The sequence below is a fragment of the Taudactylus pleione genome, unplaced genomic scaffold (genome assembly GCF_031769625.1).
Source record: "Taudactylus pleione unplaced genomic scaffold, aTauple2 ptg000090l, whole genome shotgun sequence".
NCBI lineage: Eukaryota > Metazoa > Chordata > Amphibia > Anura > Myobatrachidae > Taudactylus > Taudactylus pleione.
In genome coordinates, this window is record NW_028284492.1 from 4,577,196 (window position 1) to 4,593,598 (window position 16,403).

Genomic DNA, 16,403 nt, shown 5'->3' on the forward strand with positions numbered 1-16,403 from the left:
CGTCATTTGGACATAAAATATTGGTATTCATAAAGTTGGACAATGTTGCATAGTGTCTGGTCACTAGCAATATAACTTGTAGTTCAAAACTGTAAACTGTTAGTATAGGGTCCCTTCTGAATGAGGTCACCTTGTTGTGGAACTGTACATGGACATCCACAATGTGATGCACTTAAAAACTTATACTTATTTAATAAGTCAGATTATAGAGTTTATGTGATTGCTGAGTTTAATAGATTTACATATGTACAATATAGGATAGTGGGTCATCAGTTGTGAATGGAGGACAGATAATACATTATGAGACTCCTTATTGTTAAGTTGTTTAGGATGAGGAATCCCTGATCACACAAGGTGATGGCAAATTCACAAAAAGCTTATAATGGATCGGACGCCTTCTTACAAGAAAAGGAATCTGCAGCTATTGTATGTTCTTTGTGAGACTGATTACTCCATCTTTGCTGTTTGGTATCAGGACGGAATTGTTTATCCTTGTTAGACTATATTGGCAACTGTTGCGCTATGGGTTTCCCTACCTCTAGATCAGCACAACTAAAATGTATAAAGAGTTAAACTTGATGACCTGTGTCTATTTCTGCATCATACTAACTACATTATGTAACAATGGGTCTGATTCAGAGATGGACGCTATAGCACAGCCATTGCGTCTTTGTATGCAGCAGCTGTGCTAAAATATGCAAGAGCCGCAGGAGGCGTCTTACGTAAAATGGTGGCCACTGCTGGCTTCTGTGATCCAATGCTGCATCCGAAGACACGCTGCCGAGGCAAGTGACGCTGCATCCAAAGACACAGCCACTGGATTTGGCACTCCCAGAAAAAATGGCCGACACCCCCCGTTTTCTGGAACACATCATGTCAATTGTGCTGCGGCTTTGGGGCACTGCAACTGACGTGGCAGAAATAGATCTACATTGCGCAATGCTGATCCCGCGCATGCACTTATCTGCAAACATTGGAGAGTTACGTAAATGTTTGCATTAGGCCCTACAGTATGTATCCTGCTTACATTCATAGTCAAATTAGAACAGAGGAACTTTGTAATACATTGCTATTCCAGGTGAAATGATTTCACTTTCTATGTTTACATCACATGCACTAATTCAGAGGGGCTGCTAGGCAACACACGGGTGCCAAAATTCAAATGAGGAAATGCTATAAATAGTGTCATTACCTTTCTGTATGTCAGCTTGATTAAGGTGGACTGTTCTCACCGAAGTGTTGATTTACTTTTAATAAATACTGTACTTTGGAAAATATTAAATCATCCAGCAACATTGCAATTTTGTACAATTAGCATCCTTTGAATATGACTGCACACCAACCTTCTGCTTAATGTAAAATATATGAACTATATACTGTACAGTGTGCAGCTGATTCAGGGTGGCACACAAGTCATCTGCATTGCACTCACAGAGTTAAAGGGTGATCTTCGCTGCACTGCCTGCAATTCCATTGAATGAAGGCTAGAATTTACATCAAAGCAATTAACAGCAGGACCGTAACTAGGGTGATGCAGCCGGTGCTGCCGCACAGAGCGCAATTGCCCTGGGGGGCAGAACTGGCCGCCACCGCCATTATCTGTAAGTGCCCCCATTGCCTAGCGCCTGCTGCAATGCATATTAGTAGCGGTGGGCCCAGCTTGTTTACTGTCGGGTGCACCGCTACTAATATACATTGGAGTGGGCAGTGACTGTCTTCTGTGCTCCTTCTCCCGCAATGTTTGCAGAGACGGAGAGACGCCATGATGTCACGTCTCTCCAGCAGAGTAGCTGCGGATGGGCAAAAAGAGGAAGGATTAGAGTTGGGGGCTAGAAGTGCCACTGGGGGCTGGGGCTAGGGCTGGAATTAATTAAATCATGATTTACTAATAGAGGTATAGGGAGGGGATTGGGAAGTGATAATTTGTTTCATAATATATAAAGGGCATTACTGTGTTGTATAATGTGTAAGGGAATAATGTGTAAGGACATTACAGTGTGGCATAATGTGTATAAGGGCACTACTAATGTGTGGCATGTTTATAAGGGCACTACTAATGTGTGGCATAATGTGTATAAGGGTAGCCATGGACCGTTGGATGGGCAGCCAGAGGATGGATCAGTGTTGGGGGCTGGAAGAGACACAGACACTGGACTGGCGTTGGAAGCACCACTGGGGGCTGGGGGTGGAAGTTTCATTGGGTACTGGGGCTGGAAGTGACACTGGGAGCTAGAAAGAATTAATTCATAATTTACTAATAGAGGCATAGGGAAGGGAGTGGGAGTTATAATTTGTGCCATAAAAAATAAAGGGCATTACTGTGTGGCATAATGTGTAAAGGGCATTACTGTGTGTCATAATATGAAAGGGACATTACTGTGTGGAATAATGTGTATAAGGACACTAATAATGTGTGGCATAATGTATAAGGGAATAATGTGTAAGGGGCATTACTGTGTGGCATAATGTGTATAAACGCACTACAAATGTGTGGCATACTGTGTATAAGGACGCTACTAAAGTGTGGAATAATGTGCAAGGGGAATTACTGTGTGCCATAATGTGTGTAAGGGCACTACTAATGTGTGGCATAATGTGTATAAGGGTAGTGGAGCCATGGACTATCGGACGGGCAGCCAGAGTAAGGATCTGTGTTGGGGGCTGGAAGAGACACAGACATTGGGGGCTGGGGCTGGAAGCACCACTGGGGGCTGGGGTTGGAAGTGCCATTGGGTGCTGGGGCCGGAAGTGACACTGGCAGCTGGGGCTGGAATTAATGAAATCATGATTTACTAATAGAGGCATAGGGAAGGGATTGGGGGTGATAATTTATGGCATAATATATAAAGGGCATTACTGTGTGGAATAATGTGTATAAAGACACTACAAATGTGTGGCATACTGTATATAAGGGCGCTACTAATGTGTGGCATAATGTGCAAGGGGAATTACTGTGTTGCATAATGTGTACGGGGCATTAGTGTGTGGCATAATGTGTATAAGGGCACTACTAATGTTTGACATACAGTAATGTGTAAGGGACATAACTGTGTGGCATAATGTGTATAAGGGCACTACTAATTTGTGAAATAATGTGTAAGAGGCATTACTGTGTGGCATAATGTGTAAGGGACACTACTGTGTGGCATAGGGGTACTATAATGTGAACACGCCCCTTCCCCATGAGACTACACCCTTTTTTGGGGCGCACACATGTGGCATACATTTTCCCTGTAATACAATAGGGGGGAGCACCAATACTCTTTCTGACACCAAAATGTCTAGTCACTGCTCTGATTAACAGCATTGATAGAATTGCTAATTTAAATTTTTATTATACTAACCCCCACCCCTCACCCCCACTCCAACAAGTGCTGTTTACTGTCAATCACTCACTTCAGGATCTACCGAAATCTAAAAGCCATAAATTTCAAACCTGTTGATATAAAGGGATGTAGTTTATAGACCGGGGGACTAATATCCGCCGGTCTATATACTGACAGCAGAAGCCCGACAAGGGACTTAAGATAGGCGTCAAAATACTGCCGCCTATCTTAATCCCGACACCAGAATGCCAAAGGACGCCGGACTGATCGAGGTAAGTCTGGCCATCCTTAACACTTAGCAACAGTGGGGGGGGTTAGGTTTAGGCACCCCTGGGGGGACTTAGGGTTAGGCACCTCTAAGGGTGGGTTAGGGGGGAGAAGGGTAGAGTTAGGGGACTTACCTGCTTCATCGGGATTCTCCTCTGTTGGGCTTTCATCCTGGCGGCTATTGAGCCACCGGGATTTCATACCCAACCTGATATAAATGAGGCTAGAAGAATCTCTATTTAATGGAGAAAAGTAAAATGTTAAATTAGTTAGATGTTAAGTTAAGGAGGTTCTCCTAAAGCAGATGGTCCTACAGAAGGTGGTCCTAATGGAGGTGGTCCTAAAGGAGGTTGTCCTAAAGGAGATGGTTCAAAAAGTGGTGGCCCTAAACAGGTAGTCTTAAAGGAAACAGTTCTAAAGGAGGTGGTCCTAAAGGAGGTAATCTTAAAGGAGATGTTCCTAAATAAGGTGGTCCTAAAGGAGGTAGCCCTAAAGGAGATGGTCTTAAAAGTAGAGATGTGCAGTTCGGTTTTCCTGAAAAAGAAACACACCCCAACTTAGGGGTTCTGGCTCGGATCACTTTTGGGGGTCCAGGTAGAACCGAGTCCTGGCTCGGGTCTGCTGTAAGTTTGGAACACGCATTTAAAAAACGAATCTCGCATTTTGGATTGCATGTAAACAGGTCCAAATTACATGATTTTAGCTGTTTTTATAAATTTTAAAGTATTCCGAAACCAAATCTGAAACACCCTGGTTTTGTCGAAACCAAAACCATAATATATTTGAGGGTGGTTTTGCCAAAACCAAAACACCAGGGTCCGCACACATCTCTACCTAAAAAATATGTTGCCAAAAGGAGGCAATCCTAAAGTAGATGGTCCTAAAGAGAGGCTGTTCTTAAACTACCTATAGTCTGATGTCTTTCTATGTTTTAACAGGTGTTAATGATAAATCAAAACTTATACTATATGAATAAATGCACAGAGACTCATTGCCAAGGAAAAAGATCAGCTTTATTTAAATAATAATAGAATTTGAGGAGGGGGATAATGGTGGCAAAGAAAGAAGGAATGGCCCTACACAGCAGCATACCTATCTGCTCACTACTCCAATCAGACTTAGATGGGTGGCCTTCTGCCAGCCAATCACATGCACTTAGGTATACAAACCTCTTCCTAATGACACAAAAAGGCTCCCCCAGGGCCGGTGGTGCCGCTGACCCTTGTAAGGTAGAATCAGTCCAACACAGGTATTGGCAGGGAGAGCACCACAAGATCTACAAGCGAGACAGCTACTGCTACTATTCTTTCCTGCAATAAAGCCGACAACAACGATACCCTAACGGGATGGGCAGATGAGAATATCTAAACACTGAAAGACATTCCCTATACAGAAACTACTAGAAAAACTACATAACACCCACAAACACACCCCTAAACCACTGAATGGCTAACTACAAACTAGCCATAACACAGAATAAACCCAACAATACATTGATCCCTGCCGAACCAAGATGTACACATACTAGGTGTTTAATACACGACAGGCATATGGCAATGCCTTCTGTTCCTCAGAGATGGTCCTAAAAGAGATGATTCTAAAAGAGATGGTTCTAAAGAGGTGGTCCTAATGGAAACTGTCCTAAAGGAGGTAGTCCTAAAAGAGATGGTGCTAAATATGTGTTCCTAAAGAGATAGTCCTAAAGAGGTGGTCCTAATTTGACAGTAGACAGGACTTTGAAGTTATTTTTCCACGATTTCCTTCTGAATGCAATCCCAAATTAGTTGCAGAGAACTCCACAAACAGGAAAGTGCCCCTATTTACCTTTGTGACAGACAAATTAATGCATTTACACAAAATGAAATGTGCTTCATCTTCACATAACCTGTGGTTTATAAATGAGCCCTACTGTCAGTAATTTACTGAGGGTTGGCAATGATTTTTATTAGATTACAATCCATTTTCCTTTACCTTTCATAAATATAAAAATTCCCTACAGAGTGTCTAGTGTCTCAGATTCAGCATATTTGTAAATGTTGATTTGTACAAGGTTGAAAGAAGATATGCAAATATATGCAGTTCATGAAAATATTTATGAATATTTTTTCACATTACACATTTATTTCAGTCTGTTAAAATTAAGTTTATGAATATTTTACAAATTACAGCCCATTAATTTCATGCTGCTATAAATATAAATGATTTTGTTTACATCTCGGATTTTGACACTAGAAAGTAGATTAATTGAAAATCCGTTGGGAAGTTGGATACTGCATTAATTAAATTTGTTAAAACTAATAAATGATGTAAGAATGTTATACTTTTTGGGACATGGAATGCAGGCACAATTTGTACATTCTGCATACTCTAAATACAGCTTCTAAATAAGACAGCTGTGACAAAATATGCAAGTACACAGCTTAATTATTTATCTTCACTTTTTTGTTATTAAACTTCCATTCTCTGGTACATAAAATGATTCTAATCTGATTATATAGGCATCTCTTTTTAACCTTGTAGTCTTATACATCTTGCCTGCTTAACGCCATAAATATTGTGCTTTCTAAAAAAAAATAAAAAAATACTGGGGTCTATTGATCATTAATAATTATCACTTGTGATAATTATGTTTTAAACTCGCTGCGAGTTGAAAAAACTGTTCAGAGGCAATCATCATGCCTCATTGCCTAACATATCACTGCCGAAAAGCTACTCTTTTTTTTGCAAAGTCAGTTTTTCAGTAAAAAGTGATACTCTTCTCCCTACACTTGCTATGTCCCTATGGATGTCCCTGCCACCGCCGATGTGTGTGCCACCCCCACCCGCAGCCATCAACGTCTGTGGACCCAGTTAACCCCACTGCTGTGTGTAACCCCCCCAAAGTCCTCTTTTCTTCCTGGTGCTGTATCCCACTCCCCGGTGTCTGCTCTATCAGTCCCCCTACCCCGTGTCTTCTCTCATCCACCTGCTGCAGTGTCCCATTCCCCGATGTCCGCTATGTCCCACCTCCTGATGTCCAATCTCCTCCCCCTGCAGCTCTGTCCTCGCCCCTTCCCCGCTTCTGCTCACCTGTCTCCTCTCAATTCTGGAGCGCGCCGTGGAGCCTAGATGGGAGGAGGATCGCGAGTAGGTGAGTTGGACACAGCGCTGTGGTGTCCCAGAGCTCTCAGCTAACCCAGAGTTAAGCACAGCAGGGAGGGATCTGCAGCTGCAGCCTTGTAAATCTTCACAGACTGCCCTTGAATATTATCGAGAGCTGAGATGGCGTACAGTAATACCACCAAGTTCTAAAACAAATAATTTTTCTGAAGTTGATGAATGGCACTGACACTTAATTTATACAAAAGTATGTGAAAATGGTAATGAATAGACCCCACTGTATCTTGATATTATTGGAACTGAAATGTTTTCCTAGCGTGCTCAAACTATATAAAGTGCAGTCAGAGGTGTTTTTAGGGTTAGGTTTAGGCACCCCCCATGGGGACTTAGGGGTAGGCACCCCCCAGGGAGGGTTAGGGTTAGGCTAGGAGAAGGGGGGTTAGGGTTAGGCACCACTGGGGGAGGTATGGGTTAGGCACCACTAAGGGAGGGTTATGGGGGAGAGGGAGGGTTAGGGTACTTACCAGCCCTAGTCGGGATCTTCACTGTTTGGGCTTCTGGCATTGGTATTTGGTCCGCTGGGAATAGATCCGGTGGCATTACATACTGATTCCCTTCATTTCTGAGCTGCCAACTTCCAAAGGTTACAATACTATATGGGTGGTGGTAGACCGTTTTTCTAAAATGGCACACTTCATCCCTTTAGTCGGTCTTTCTCCAGCTCCACAATTGGCCAAGGTTTTCATTCGAGGAGTCTTCCGCTTACACGGTCTACCCAAAGAAATTGTTTCTGACTGAGGGGTGCAATTTGTGGCCAAATTCTGGCGAGCTCTCTGTTCCTCTTGTGGAATAAAATCAAAATTTTCTTCTGCCTACCACCCTTAGACCAACGGGCAAATGGAAAAAGTAAATCAGGAACTGGAGATGTTCATCCGACTGTGTCATCCTGCCAAGATGACTGGTTCAATTTATTACCTTGGGCAGAGTTTGCTCATAATTTTAAATATCACACCTCCACGAATTCCACTCCGTTGTTTACTGTCTTCGGTAGACATGCTCGTGTCCCAGAATTTCAACAGCTACCCCTGATTGAAGTCCCCGCTATCTATGATCTTCTAGAGTCCTACTCCGATTTCTGGAAAAAGATTAATTCTTTGAAGAAAACTTCCGCAAATTATAAAAAGTCACAAACGCCTAGTCATTCTGCTTCTAAAAACTGGTGATAGAGTCTGGTTATCCACCAAGAACATACGATTAAAAGTTCGTAGTATGACATTTTCTCCATGCTTCATTGGACCTTATCCTATCCTAAAAGTAATTAATCCAGTAGTTTATAAATTGGAGTTTCCCATCTCAGTTGAGGATTCCTAATACGTTTCATATCTCTTTGCTTCACCCTTTGGTTCTCAACCAATTCCAGCACACTCCACCAAAGACTTCACAGGTTTGTACTCATCGAGGAGTTCAGTTTGACGTGGAACAAATTCTTGATTCTAGATATTGGTTAGGTCACCTCCAACACTTAATTGATTGGAAAGGCTATGGACCAGAAGAACGCGCATGGATAAAGCCTCTGATGTACATGCTCCACAACTTATACATGCTTTTCATAGGAAATTTCCTGGTAAACCTTCAAGGTGTCCGGAGTCCACCCTGGGATCGGCCATTACTCACCACTGCGCCGGCTTCCCCTGATCTCCTGGGCAGTCAGATGCCAGGTGCAGCTGCGGGTGGCGTATACTCCCCAGGGTCTGTTAAGACTTCCATGTGATGCTTTACTGCAAAGTTTACCTGCGGCTGCAGTCATGGGCGCAGCCATGTTGTCTGTATCACCTGACGGGACCTTCCTCCAATGGTAGTCCTGCAGTCACTCAGCTGATTCTTCCTCCAATGACCAGCTACCTAAGGGTATAAGAGCTTGACTCTAGGAACAGGAAGTTGCCTGAACAACTTCACTACTCCAGTGACTGTTTGCTGTAAGCATCATTCCAGGCTGCACATTGTGATAGTACCAGTGTTCTTTCCTCTAGTGCTGTTATCGCGTATGGATCTCCAGTGTTATATTCCAGTGTTATCCTGCATCTGGATCTCCAGTGTTATACTTTAGAGCTATCCTGCATCTGGATCTCCAGTGTTATACTTCAGAGCTATCCTGCGTCTGGATCTCCGGTGTTTTACTCCAGTACAAACCTGCATACTGATCACCAGTAATTTCTCCAGTACTAACCTGTGTCTGGATCATCAGTGTTTCTTCAGGTACAAACCTGCGTACTGATCATCAGTATACATTCCAGTACAAACCTGCGTACTGATCACTAGTAATATATCAGTGCTGTTCCTGTTCATAACTCCAGTGTCTCCCATTATCTCCTGTCATACAGCCTCCTTGTTAGTAACCAAGTACCTGACCAAAGGGCTGCGACCTGCTTGCTGGGAGCAGAGAAGCCCATATCACAATTGGAGGGGTCACTGGCGAAGACCTCCTGGTAAGTTAGACTCTGTGCCTTTGGTCAGGTCTCGCCAACAATTGGTTCTAGCTGATTAGGAAGACTTATATCCACCCTCCTCATTTGTTACTTTCTTCACCCTGATACCTCAACTTCTAACACTCCGGTTGAGGATCCCCAGAACCAGGTCGTGACACCAATGAGTGTCCCAGACACCATCTTTCAATTATATATATATATATATATATATATATCAACAGCCCGGCACGCACGCGATCAATGCAGCAGCCAACGGTGCCCTCTGAAAAGATTAGGTATATCCAAGTAAAGAAAACAGCGCACTCATTGTGAATCAATCAATAAAAATGGTGTATTATATCATAGCCGACATTTTGGGGTTCGCACACCCCTTTGTCAAGGTCCACCCATATATGTATATATGTACACAGTGAACTCGGCGGCACTCAGGGAATTTGTAATAAGCGACAATAGACACCAAAGGTTCAGTCTAGTCGATGTTTCAAATTGCATGATGCATTTTTATCAGGACACAACAACATACAAAAAAACTCACCTTAAATAAGTGCTCCCCATCACCAACAGTTCCATGTGCTTCCTCTCCGCTTCCGGCCTGAGACACGCAGGAGAGGTACGTAGTGATGACATCACCAGAAAGTGCGCCCATCACCAAGACAACAGCTATAAACACATAGTCATAATACAATAAGTATAGACAACAACGATACTGTAGCTCACAGCAACCATCGTGTCATACACTGCATAAAAATAGCACAATAATAAGATATATTACTAAGATGCTATAGCGCGAAATCAGATAAACACCAATTAAGTGAGCATGAGACCAAAATGTATGTATATATATATATATTATATATATATATATTATATATATATATACAGTCAGATCCATAAATATTGGGACATTGACAGAATTTTCAGATTTTGGCCTCTATTCACCACCACAATGGTTTTGAAATGAAACAAACAAGATGTGCTTTAACTGCAGACTTTCAGGTTTAATTTGAGGGTAATTACATCCAAATCGGGTGAACGGTGTAGGAATTACAACAGTTTCAATATGTGCCTCCCACTTTTTAAGGGGCCAAAAGTAATGGGACAAACTAAACAATCCTAAATCTAACTTTCACTTTTTAATACTTTGTTGCAAATCCTTTGCAGGCAATTACAGCCTGAAGTCTGGAACGCATAGACATCACCAGACGCTGGGTTTCATCCCTGGTGATGCTCTGCCAGGCCTCTAATAATATCTATATATATATAACTGTGCTCAAATGCAAAAAAAAGTGTGATCATACAGAAACAAAATAACGTGTTTGAAACACTATACTCGTGTTTAAACAAAATTCCAGCACCCAGAATATAAATGCCTCGTACCAACTGTAATCATTCACAGGTCAATACAAGTAGAATCTCTACACATTAGGTTCCCGTCCATTCCATAGGAAATACAAATATATATGGAAATACAGAAGAGATAGCCTCCGATCGTGTAATACGTTTAAATACACATACACTTTAATAGAGGATACAATAAAGACTCGTACAATGTAGAAATAAAAATACAGTCCAATAGTATGGAGGTGACCACAGGAGGTCCAGCTCAACTCGTTTCATCCCTCTGTAGTTTCTGGGACTTCTTCAGGAGTGAAATTACTGTAGCAGCTAATTTCACTCCAGCTAATTTAAACACGAGTGGAGTGTTTCAGACATGTTTTTTTGTTTCTGTTATTATCACACATTTTTTGCATGTGAGCACAGTTATATATATATTCTTTAATATCAGGTTACACTATGTTTATTTCTATTCTCATTTGTTTTTTCTGAGATACACATTGTGGGGGTGTTTTATGAAGACACCGCAGGAATCTATTTCAAGACTTCACGGATTCTCTATGAATGTTTGCTTTAAAGACTCTAAATTAGACTGGTACACTGAAGGTGCCGCTCTTTCACTATATTTTTTAATATATATATATATATATATAATATATATATATATAAATATATATTAAAATGTATATATATATATATATATATATCACCTTGCAAAAGTATTCACCCCCCTTTGCATTTCTCATGTTTTGGATTGTTTGAAGGTGTGCATCATTTCATTCACAGAACATGCCTACGACTGTGAAGTTGTTTTTTTTAATATTGTGAATCAATCAACATTTAGGACAACATAATAGTAATCTTCAGCGTGCATAACTATTCACCCCCCTAAAGTCAGTACTTTGTCAAGCCACCTTTTGCGGAAATTACAGCTGCAAGTCGCTTTGGATGAGTCTCTATGAGCTTGACACATCTTGCCCCTGGGATTTTTGCCCATTCCTCAAGGCAAAACTGCTCCAGCTCCTTCATGTTGGTTGGTTTCCGCTTGTGAACAGCAATCTTCAAGTCTGACCACAGATTCTCAATTGGATTGAGATCAAGGCTTTGACTAGGCCCAGGGCTGGTGCAAGGCTTTTAGGCACCCCAGGCAACACTTTTGCCCGTGCCCTCCCCCCCTCCCCATCCTTTGGGCAGGTGGAGTGCCAGATAACTTTTGTGTGGGTTGGGTGTGTATATATATATATATATACACACATACACTGCAGGACACTATAGAAATATATATATATATAGATATATATGATACACACACAGTATATATGACACACAGTGTATCTATCTATCTATATATATATATACATACACACACAGGACACTATAGAATTATATATATTTCGGCTGGTGCCTACCTGGTGCTGCAGTACAGTACAATAATATTGGGCAGTTTGCTGCTGGGCGCTGGCAGCCTGGCTCAGTGCTGCATTACATCTGCTGCCTGGTCTGAAGTCTGAGGCTGGAGGCGAACGGCTCAGGGGCTGGAGACGGAGCAAAGGCTTCGTCGGCCATTTTTTTTTTTTTCAACTCCATCAAGCATCCAGATGCCTGATTGCGTGGAGGGGGGGTCAGATATTGAAGGGCGGGCTGAGTGCGAATTGATCTGGCATCCCGGCAGCCCAATCCACCCCCGGCATCAGTGCAGAAGGGGCGCATACATAGCACCAGGACTCAGGGGACATTGAAGACTGGAAGCGGAGTGGCAGAGTGGGCCGGCCAGTGACTTCGCTGGCACATGACCCAGCTGCCGCAGCCTCTCGCATTATGTGTCTGTTTATTTTGTCTTCTCTGGGGTTGGGTGGGAGGGAGCAGGTGTAATGGGTGCCGCCACTGGGTTTCACTGGGAAGCAATAGTGGCTTCTGGGAGAGGGAAGACAATGCCCTCTCTCCAAGACAGCCTCAGCAGGCCGCCCATCAGGTCCCGACGCCCTTAGGCAGCTGCCTAGTCTCATCTGACCAGAGCACCTTCTTCCATACATTTTAGGAGTCGCCCACATGCCTTTTGGCAAACTCAAATCATGTCTACTTATTTTTGTCACTAAGTAATGGCTTTTTTCTGGCCACTCTTCCATAAAGCCCAGCTCTATGGAGAGTACGGCTTATTGTGGTCACATGAACTGATACACCAGTCTATGCTGTGGAACTCTGCAGCTTCTTGAAGGTTACCTTTGGTCTCTGTGCTGCCTCTCTAATTAATGCCCTCCTTGCCTGGTCTGTGAGTTTTGCTGGGCAGCCCTCTCTTGGCATGTTTGTTGTGGTACCATGTTCTTTCCATTTGATGATGATGGATTTGATGGTGCTCCGGAGGATCATCAAAGATTTGGATATTTTTTTATAACCCGACCCAGAATTGTGCTTCTCAACAACTTTGTCTCTGACTTGCTTGGAGAACTTTTTGGTCTTCATGGTGTAATGCATCTTGCTTAGTGGTGTTGCAGCCTCTGGGGCCTTTCAGTAAAGGTGTGTTTATAATGACAGATCATGTGACACTTAGATTTCACACAAGTGGACTTCATTTCACTAATTATGTGACTGCTGAAGGTAATTGGTTGCACCAGAACTTTTGAGGGGCTTCATAGCAAAGGGGGTGATTACATATGCACATGTCAATTTTTGGAATTTTATTTATAAATATTCTTTTTTATATATATTTTTCTCATTTCACTTCACCAAATTAGACTATTTTGTGCAGATCCATAACGTAAAATTCAGATAAAAAAAAGAAAAATTATAGGTTCTAATGTAACAAAAAAGGTGAAAAGCCAAGGGGGTGAATACTTTTACAAGGCACTGTGTATATATATATATATATATATATACACATGTATATATATATATATATATATATATATATACATATACTTATAAAGATATGGCGGCACTCCAGGTGACTTGTTCAAGATGCAAAAAGTGCTAAAGTTTAATGGATTAAACTTTAGCACTTTTTGCATCTTGAACAAGTCGCCAGAGTGCCGCCACTTCTTTCTATTATATATCTACTACATTATATATCTACTACACATAGAGTGTCAGGGACATTGCATGGTATATATATATATATATATACACACATCAAAGTGTTCTTGTATTCTTTTAAGCAAGGTTCAATGTAGCATGTATATGAAAAAGAAAATAATCATATCATATCAACCAATCAAATTCAACACCTTGTTCATCAGTTGAAAACTATGTGCCTTCCACAATGATTATGAGATAGGTATCAAAAGAAGATTGGGTTAGTAATCACCTTCAAGTGTTGCGCTTACTTAAAATCTTTAATACAGTTGGAATAGAGTAACACTCATGTATTAATTAGAGATGAGTGGGTTCGGTTTACAGAGATCTGAACCCACCCAAATTTAGCATAACCGAGTCGGATCCAAGTAGGCTTGGATGTTCCCACCTTATTCGGATCTCTCAAATCGAGGCAAAACCATTGTCAGGACTGTGACAATTTCAGTACGTAAAGATAAACTACATTTGCCAAAGTTCCATTGTGGTCATTGAAGGAGCTATCCTGGTTGCTGGCATTCTCCACATACAGGGGATAGTTAAAATGATCATCTGTCTCAAAGGTGCTGTCAGGTTGTGGGATTTCTGATTGCTTATTATTTCAAACCTGATTCCATTTGGGTCACATGTTCAGAACTTCCTATGGCTCACAGACCTCTAGTATAAAGCCTGTTACTAACTGTGTCTCAGTGTCTGTGCAACATTACTTTCAGGTCTTTCTTGGACTCCTGCCAGATCCCTGCTGTGCCTGTGGTTTGCTGTGGACTTTGCTATATCTCTGCCCGTGTTCCGGTTAAACTTCTGATACTGATTACCAGCCGCACTACAGAGGTCAGCATTGCCATTGCCTAAGTATTGTTTTCCTGCTCCATTGCTGTGTTTGCATCCCCTGCTGGATTATTTACTCGGCCTGTTGTCTTCTACTTCCGTGGACATCGAACTCACCATTACTATAGTTGTCAACTGCACCGTTACAGTTATCGTCGCCGGACCCTTAATGCATCGCGGGGCTCAACCCCGCTCCGGATCCTCGTCCACCGCAGGGCTCAACCCTGCTCTGGACCCCCACTACATCGCGGGGCTCAACCTCGCTCCGGATCCCTGTCATGCCGCAGGGCTCTACCCTGCTCCGGATCTTCACTACATCACAGGGCTCAACCCTACTCCGGATCTTCACTGCATTGCAGGGCTCAACCCTGCTCTGACTTTTAATACATCACAGGGCTCTGGATTTTCATCAAGCCACAGGCTCAACCATAATAAGGTCCATTATACCATCCTGAGGTCTTACCTCATATTGGACTCGGGGCTTCCTATCACATATGTATCAGAGACTTTATTTACATATAGGGGTCTACTCCTATATTGATTACTGCCTACCTGAACTTCTGTGTTGTTGAGACTTTATATGAAACGTTGTTATAATATTCTGCCTGTGAATAAATTCTATTTACTTTTATTCCATGTTACTGAAGATTTCATGAAAAGGTCATTGATAAAAAAAACCTCAGTTAATAGTGCCCAGTAGGCCTGACTCCTTCCAGGAGTCTCAAGTGTCGGCAGCCCTGACAACCATAGAGACGCAATCTCGCGGTTCGCGATCTTTCGTCTCTATGATCAATGTAGTATATAAGGCACCACGCGACGGATGCCATTTCACTCCGGCTGTGGAGACTGAACAGGTGGTAGTGTAGAGCTGGGAGAGGTGCTGGTGCTATCTGCTGTGTCCTGGCCTGGTGACTGCTGATCCATTCTGGTCTCTGGTCACGTTGCTGTCACTGTGCTGTTTGCTGATCCATCTGGGTTGTCTGCTGTGTCCTGGGCTGGTGCTGCTGATCCATTCTGGGCTGGTGTTTTTCATGTCTGCTGTGTCTATCTGGGCTGGTGCAGAACTCCAGATAAATCTGCGCCTGTGCTGTGTCCATCTGAGCCCAAGTTCTGGACTCCAAAAAAAAAAAATATATAGTCAAAAAAAGAATCAAAGTGTCTTTTATATCCTTCGATATGTGTGTGCGCCTGTGTGTTAGGCTTAACCGCAGTACCGCACAAGATCCAGCCCAACTCCAGTCGTGCTAAAAATAAAAAAAAAATGTCTTTTATATCTTTCTGTGTGTGTGTGCGCGTGCGTGTTAGGCTTAACTGCAGTACCGCACAAGATCCAGGCAGCAATGCAAGTTGGAAGCTAGTGCTGCCCAACTCCAGTCGTGATCAATCTGTGCTCTGGGCCCAAGTTCTGGAGCATAAAAAAAATAAAAATCAATTGTCTTTTTTTCTAATAATTGTCTGTGTGTCTGTGCGTGTTAGGCTTAGCTGCACAAGATCTAGCAAGTCGGCAACGCAACCTAGTGCTGCCCGACTCCAGTCGTCATCAATCTGTGCTCTGGGCCCAAGTTCTGGACCCGAAATCCCCCCCCCCAAAAAAAATAGTGTCTTTTGTCTATTTATTTTCTGTGTGTGTGTGTGCGTGTTAGGCTTAGCCACACAAGATACAACAACGCAATGTAGCGCTGCCCGACTCCAGTCGTCACCAATGTGCTCTGGGCCCAAGTTCTGGACCTGAAAAAAATAAAATAGTGTCTTTTGTATATTTTTTTTCTGTGTGCGCACGACTGCACGTGTGTGAATTTTGTAACCGCACCTTGGCTACACTATTGGTGCTTATGACACTGCTTCAAGACCACAGAAAATATGGAAGGCTGTAACATGACAGGAGAGCAAGGCCAAGAACCACATGTTGTAGCTGCCGCCAGCAGTCATCGTGATAATGCAAGGCCGTCAACTTCCTTGTCCTCTATGAAGGCCCATGCCTTCAATCCTCAAGAGT

The 16,403-nt window shown here is 42.6% G+C and overlaps 1 protein-coding gene across 1 annotated transcript in view; it reads left to right on the top strand.

Annotated features, from left to right (window-relative positions):
• The window catches only part of NKAIN3 (sodium/potassium transporting ATPase interacting 3), a 674,703-nt gene that overhangs the window by 230,447 nt on the left and 427,853 nt on the right, over positions 1-16,403 (top strand). The gene's annotated exons all lie outside the window — the stretch shown is intronic.